Raw genomic sequence first — 7,473 nt, forward strand, 5'->3', positions numbered from 1 at the left:
TGCGCTAACACTCTTAACACATTGATGGACATCGAGGGGACATCGAAGGATTCACTAGCCACACGCCTGGACATGCAACACTTGGGAATTAAGAAGGAGCTGCATCCTATGGAGCTAGAGAATGGCCATTTCAAACTTTTGGTTGTGTCATGGACATTGAAGAAGGAAGAAAAGCATGCGCTTATTTCTTTCTTCAATGAACTCAAAGTTCTACCAGGCTACTGTGCGAACCCGAAGAGGCTATTGAACATGAGAGAACTCAAGTTCAACTATGGCCCTATGAAGGCCCATGACTGCCATGTCATTATGACTCAGCTACTCCCTATTGCCCTATGTGGTATCCTCCCCCAAAGGTCCACGCCCCAATCATAAAGTTTTGCTCGTTCTTCAACATGATCTCAAAAAAGGTCATTGATGTGTCCACGCTAGAGCAGCTACAGCGGGGCATAGCCAAAACTCCCATTAGGCTTGAGATGCATTTCCCGCCGACTTACTTTGATATCTCATTGCATCTACTCATTCATCTTGTTGACCAAATTAGAGCCCTTGGCCTAATGTACCTACATCAGATGTTCCCTTTCGAAAGATTGATGAAAGTTTTCAGGAGGTATGTTCGAAACAGATTTAGGCCAAAAGGGGCATGGTTGAAGGATGGTCAACGGATGAGGTCATTAAGTTCTGCACATATTATTTGGACATCAAAAGGGTCGGAGTTCCAGAATCTCATCACGAGGGAAGACTACGTGGCAAAGGAACGATTGGGGAGAAATCTTTTATAGTAGATGACCCTGTTTCTTTTAGACAGGCGTAGTTCGTTGTTCTCCAGCAAGCAAACTTTTTCTTAGGCTTGCACGTGCCACGTGTGAAGGAAACACCTAGTTTGGGATTTTCCAAAGATGGTTTGCTACTTTCTAAGGTTTAATTGAATTTCCGCGCGATGACACCGTTTAATTATAGGTTGAATTGAGTCTACCCATGAAAAGATTCAGAATGGTGCCAAACTTTTACACAAGCTCTAATGTGCCCTAGGGATAAGAATTTTGTGGAGGTGGATGAAAAAATCTATTGGGTCCAAGATGAAATTCACCCTCTTTTGTCTCATTCGGCACAGAGAAAAATATAATAAATAAAAAATTGATTAGAAAAACCTAAGATCCTTTGTGGGGTCTTAATTTTGGTGTACATGCTTACCAAAAAAATTCATGCCATTTCGACATAGGTAGAGTATACGTGCTTCATAGAGGTACATGTGCCCTTTCATCGAACCATAACTATACACATAGGTTATCAAGGTTTCTATGGTCCGTACGCATTCCGGTGTCGTATTCATCTCAAACTTTTTCTTAGGATTGCATGTGCCACGTGTGAAGGAAACACCTAGTTTGGAATTTTCCGAAGATGGTTTGCTACTTTCTGAGGTTTAATTAAATTTCCACGCGACGACACCGTTTAATTATAGGTTGAACTAAGTCTACCCATGAAAAGATCTAGAATGGTGCCAAACTTTTACATATGCTCTAATATGCCCTAGGGATAAGAATTTTATGGAGGTGGATGAAAAAATCTATTGGGTCCAAGATGAAATTCACCCTCTTTTGTCTCATTCGGCATAGAGAAAAATATAATAAATAAAAAAACTAATCAGAAAAATCTAAGATCCTGTGTGGGGTCTTAATTTGGGTGTATATGCTTGCCAAACAAAATTCAAGCCATTTTGATATAGGTGGAGTATATATGCTTTCACAAAGGAACATATGCCATTTTATCGAACCATGACTATACACATAGGTTATCAAGGTTTCTGTGGTTCATACGCATTCCGCTATTGTATTGGTCTCAAACTTTTTCTTATGCTTGCACATGCCACATGTGAAGGAAACACATAGTTTTGGATTTTTCAAAGATGATTTGATACTTTCTGAGGTTTATTGAATTTCTGAGTGACGACACCAATTAATTTTAGGTTGAACTGAGTCTATCCATAAAAAGATCTAGAATGGTGCCAAACTTTTACACAGTCTCTAATGTGCCCTAGGGATAAGAATTTTGTGGAGGTGGATAAAAAACCTATTGGATCCAAGATGAAATTCACCCTCTTTTGTCTCATTCGGCACAGAGAAAAATATAATAAATAAAAAAACTAATTAGAAAAATCTAAGATCCTATGTGGGGTCTTTAATTTGGGTGTACATGCTTGCTAAAAAAATTTCAAGCCATTTTGACATAGGAGGAGTATACATGCTTCATAGAGGTACAAGTCCCCTTTCATCGAACAATGACTATACACATAGGTTATCAAGGTTTCTATGGTTCATACTCATTTCGGTGTCGTATTGGTCTCAAACTTTTTCTTAGGCTTGCATGTGCCACGTGTGAAGGAAACACCTAGTTTGAGATTTTTCGAAGATGATTTGCTACTTTCTAAGGTTTAATTGAATTTATGCGTGACGACACCGATTAATTGTACGTTGAACTGAGTCTACCCACAAAAAGATCTGGAATGGTGCCAAACTTTTACACAGGCTCTAATGTGCCCTAGGGGATAAGAATTTTATGGAGGTGGATGAAAAAATCTATTGGGTCCAAGATGAAATTCACCCTCTTTTGTCTCATTCGGCACAGAGAAAAATATAATAAATAAAAAAATTAATTAGAAAAATCTAAGATCTTATGTGAGGTCTTAATTTGGGTGTATAAGCTTGCCACAAAAATTTCAAGCCATTTCAACATAGGAATACATATGCTTCTCTTTATTCAGTATATAAAAGAACTTTTTTAATATATGTAAACATCACTGTCAATTTCAAAAAACCGGCATTGATGAGAATAAACCGACAGTGATGCTGGTTATCACTGTCGGTTTATTTTGAAAACTGGCAGTGATATATAAAAAATTAAAAAAAATGTGCTAGCCCTTGGGTTCGAGCTCGGGTCTCGGGCTACCGAGTTCAGTGACTTAACCATTGCGCTAGTATAGGATGTGTGTTAAGGGTTATTTATTTTTTCCTTTTGACCTTTAGGCTGCTTAATAAATTATAAAAGAGAACAAAAAATTTTGGGCCACCTAGGACTCAAACAAGGGTCTCGGGGGCTAAGTTGAGGGGTCTTAATTGTTGCTCCAGTAGGAGGAGTTCGAAAGAAAACTAAAAGTTATCCTACTTAACACCAACTGCTACACCACTTCACTTCCGGTTTGGAGAATGACCCGGCAGTGATATACCCCCATCACTATCGGTTTATAATTAGAACCGACAGCGATGAGCTATTTTTTGAAGTAAATTAATAATTTATAGAATAGAACAAAAAATTTGGGCCACATGGGACTCGAACACGGGTCTCGAGGGCTAAGTTGAGGGGTCTTAACCATTGCGCCAGTAGGAGGAGTTCGAAAGAAAACTAAAAGTTATCCTACTTAACACCTAACTGCTACACCACTTCACTGTCTGTTTGGAGAATGACCCAGCAATGATATACCCCCATCACTGTTGGTTTATAATCGGAACCGACAGTGATGAGCTATTTTCTGAAGTAAAATAATAATTTATAAAATAGAACAAAAAAAATTGGGTCGCCTAGGACTCGAACACGGGTCTCAGGGGCTAAGTTGAGGGGTCTTAACCATTGTGCCAGTAGGAGGAGTTCGAAAGAAAATGAAAAGTTATCCTACTCAACACCTAACTTAACACCTAACTAGTACACCACATCACTGCTGGTTTAGGGAATGACCCGGCACTGATGTACCCCATCACTATCGGTTTACAATCAGAACCGACAGTGATGAGCTACTGGTATAAAAGAGGCACAGGTTGAAATTATCCAAATTCATTTCAACCCAGCGCCAACCCCTTCCCCCGCGCTGCAGGAGCACCACCCCACGCCAGAGCACCGCCCCACGCCATCCACCGACCCACACCGAAGCACTGCCCCACGCCGTCCACCGCCCCAAGCAGGAGCACCGCATCGTCCGTGCCCTCGTTCCTCATCCACGACACCGCTTGTGCCCCTCCTCCTCCATGCCTGCACTCCCACCGTCGAGGCCTTCAGGTGCGCGCAGACAGCTACTTTCCCACCCCCACAGTGAGTGCGTCGCTCACTGCCTGCTATGTGTTTGATGAAAAGTCCCACAGTGTTGCTGCTTACTTGAATCAGTAGAGGAGTTGCTGCTTACTTGAATCTAGTAATACTTATTTTGGGGGAACATTTGTGTAACACATTTTTACCCATTCACTTCTAAGAAGAAAAAAGTTGACTTATGTCTACATTAAGTGATAGTATGTGATTATGTTTCTTAGCTATTTGTGTACTGCTAGTCGGGGCGAAGTTAGAGCAAAATGATTGGGGGTGCACAACTTAATTCATAACTACACTAACTGATATGATGTTCAATCAAAAATAGCATAACTAATGTGCAACTACCATACTTTAATATCAAATTCGACTTCTAGCAATAGAGATGAGATTTTGATCCAAACATAACACTCACCATTTAACAAAAAGAAGACAGCATTGATCACTTTAGTGTAGTCATCATTGATAGAATCCCAAAATCATGAACAAAACATGCCCCATTTAGCAAAATATGTGATCTAGGAGACCATGATGAAGATCCCAATAGCCTAAAAGGAAAGAAAACAGATAGGTCAATTATTTAGCAAATAAACTATAGAATTTTCCATTAATAGGTTAGTCATTGGTCACTTTCTTCATTTCTTCTTTCTCTAGATAGCAAAGAAGTCTATGACTCAAGTGCTGATCACCCATGTGATTAGACAAAGTTGTTTTGACAATCTTCATTCCCGAAAAGCATCTCTCAACTGTTGTAGTAGCAACAGGCTATACTAGCAAAGCAATGCACATAATAAGTTGTTTTACTTTCTCTCGTGATCAATGATTGCAAAGTGAGTATTTTATGTGCATTATGTGATTTAGTAAAATAGACTTTGCAGCCCTGCAAAATTTTCATTTGAAATGTAACCTGGATTGCTTAGAGGATGAGTAACATGCTTTTATTTGCATTCCTAGCAACCTACTTCAATGTTTTGATTGTTATAGGCTAGGGTGTCCATGCCTGTCCAAAGTAAAGTATGCTTGCTTACTTAAGAAATTCACATGAGCACCCCTGTTGCTAACTATTAACCAATGACATATGGTGCTGCATGCTAGCAAGTATGATTACTAAACCACATGCCTAATTTACTTAAATGTATAGGCAACCATGGCATGGTATGTAGTGCATGTTGGTCACATGCCTGGGATTTATCGAACCTAGGAAGATTGCTATGCTCAAGTCAATCACTACCCTGGTAATTTGCACAAAAAGTACAACATAGAAGCTGAAGCTTTGAGAGCCTACTATAGTCATCTGGCCTACCTTGCAAACTATGGGCAACTAACCTACTATGGTCCAATGAATGCAAACCATGGCCATCCGCTAGCTCTGAAGATTGAAGAGAAGCCACCCACCGGAGATGTGAAGATTAGAAGAATTGCTCCTTGGTCTTAGAAAGATATCATGCTTTTATTTATGGCTATGGTCATTACTTTTCTTATTTGGAAGTTGATGTAGGCTTAGTTTCATAGAATAGTAGGTGGACTTTGTTGTATGTGGTCAATCAAACAATGAATTTGTTCTAGGTGAACATATGCTATTATTTGACTTTGTTATATGTGGACTTATTATTAGACTTTGCATTAAACATATTATATATATATGTGAACATATGCTATTAGTAGTTGTCCATAGCCAAAACTAACCACGATCGTGTCACAGCCATGACTCATCATCGCCTGTTACCCCATCGCCGAAGAATAGATCGACAACAAGAAGCGGATGATATCGCTGGGATAGGAGAGCCACATGATCCGACAAATGGTAATAGTGTCAATTAGGATGGTGAGAATGAGCAGCCATGGACCCCGTCTAGCCTGCTCGATCTAGGTCAAAATGACCAAGATGGCCAGGTAACTTTGGTATCATGTGACTATGTAGCCACACACGCTAATCAATTGAGAGGGTCATAGCTTACTTGGTGCCTCTAGCAGGAGCCTCCACCGGCCGAGGAGCCAGAGGGTTCGGGTAGCAAGAAGGCTAGATCCAAGCGAGGCGTGTCAAAGATTCCTGTTGGTAGGAATGAACACTAGCACATTATTGAGTTTGATGAATTCGGGGATCCACTCTCACCGCCTATAGCTTTGACCAAATACATGACTATCCTCGGGTTACTTGTTAGGGACTTCATCCTGATTAGGTACAGGAAGTGGATTGGGAAAGATGATGACCCATGGAGGGTTCCCAAAAGTGAGAAGGATTACATATGGGATATCAAGATCCTAGAGTATTTCACTTTCCCAATAGAGTATCACAAGGAGTTAGTTAAGAAAAAAGCAAAAGAAATCATGGGGACATGCTTCAAGAATTTTAAGGGGACATTGTACAAGAATTTTATCCTCCAAAATAAAGAGCCAGATTTCGATGGTGGACAATTTAGCAAGTAGAAGGACTTCTGGCAGGATTTCAAGGAATATAGGTTATTCGAGGGGTACTTAGAACTAAGCAGGAAGAATAAGAAGAACTCACAGAAAGAGACGAATCCTCATCATCTTGGCTCTCGTGGCTACACCAAAAAGATGCCAGAATTTGAAGCAGAACTTGAAAAGATGGATCGTCTTGCTGAGGAGGGCGTTTAGGTTGAGACTGCCGATTGGGAGCCAAGATCGGTAATATACTATATAGGGAGGAATGTACACCATGCAGAGGATGGGATCTTTAGCTCCACAAATCAACCCATGAGCGAACTCATCCAGAGGATCTCCTAGGTAACTGAGGAGGTGAGGCAAGGGACTCGCACTTCTAATAGGGATAAAGACATGCTCACCTAAGCACTCAGAACCAAGGAGCACCCTGGTTGTACTAGAGGAACCGGTGTTGTTCCTTGGAAACTAGCATTCTTCCAAGAATCTAACACTTGCCGAAGCCGCTCGAGGGGTAGAGCGGATCAGGAGGCAGAGTATTTGAGGCGACTAAAAGAGATGGAAGAAAGAATAGACACATGGATTGAGGTGACTGTTGAAGCACGAGTCTAGCAAATTTTATTGTCCAAGGGGTCAGGAGTACCACAAAACCCTACTCCTACTGCCTTTAGCCCATAGTTTAGGGGTCGCAGCAGCTGCAGATCAATCCCGCTCGACGAAGAAGATGTGAATGTGCCTCATCCGATGGATGGCATCACTGAACCCATCAATGTCAAGTTGTACATCTATCAAGAATGGACAAAGGACAAGATGGCGCTCGGCTAGGCCAGGCCTGTGAGAGACGGGACCATTAATGGCCACCCAATTCCACAAGGGTACGTTCGTGTCACCATTTATAGAATACTTAAAAAGAAGTATAACAAGATACACATTGAGTACCCCGTAGTGGAAGACAGGCTAAAACTTGGTCATAACAAGGGCTCTTAAGTGGCCTGGTGCAAG

The sequence above is a fragment of the Miscanthus floridulus genome, chromosome 4, assembly GCF_019320115.1.
Source record: "Miscanthus floridulus cultivar M001 chromosome 4, ASM1932011v1, whole genome shotgun sequence".
NCBI lineage: Eukaryota > Viridiplantae > Streptophyta > Magnoliopsida > Poales > Poaceae > Miscanthus > Miscanthus floridulus.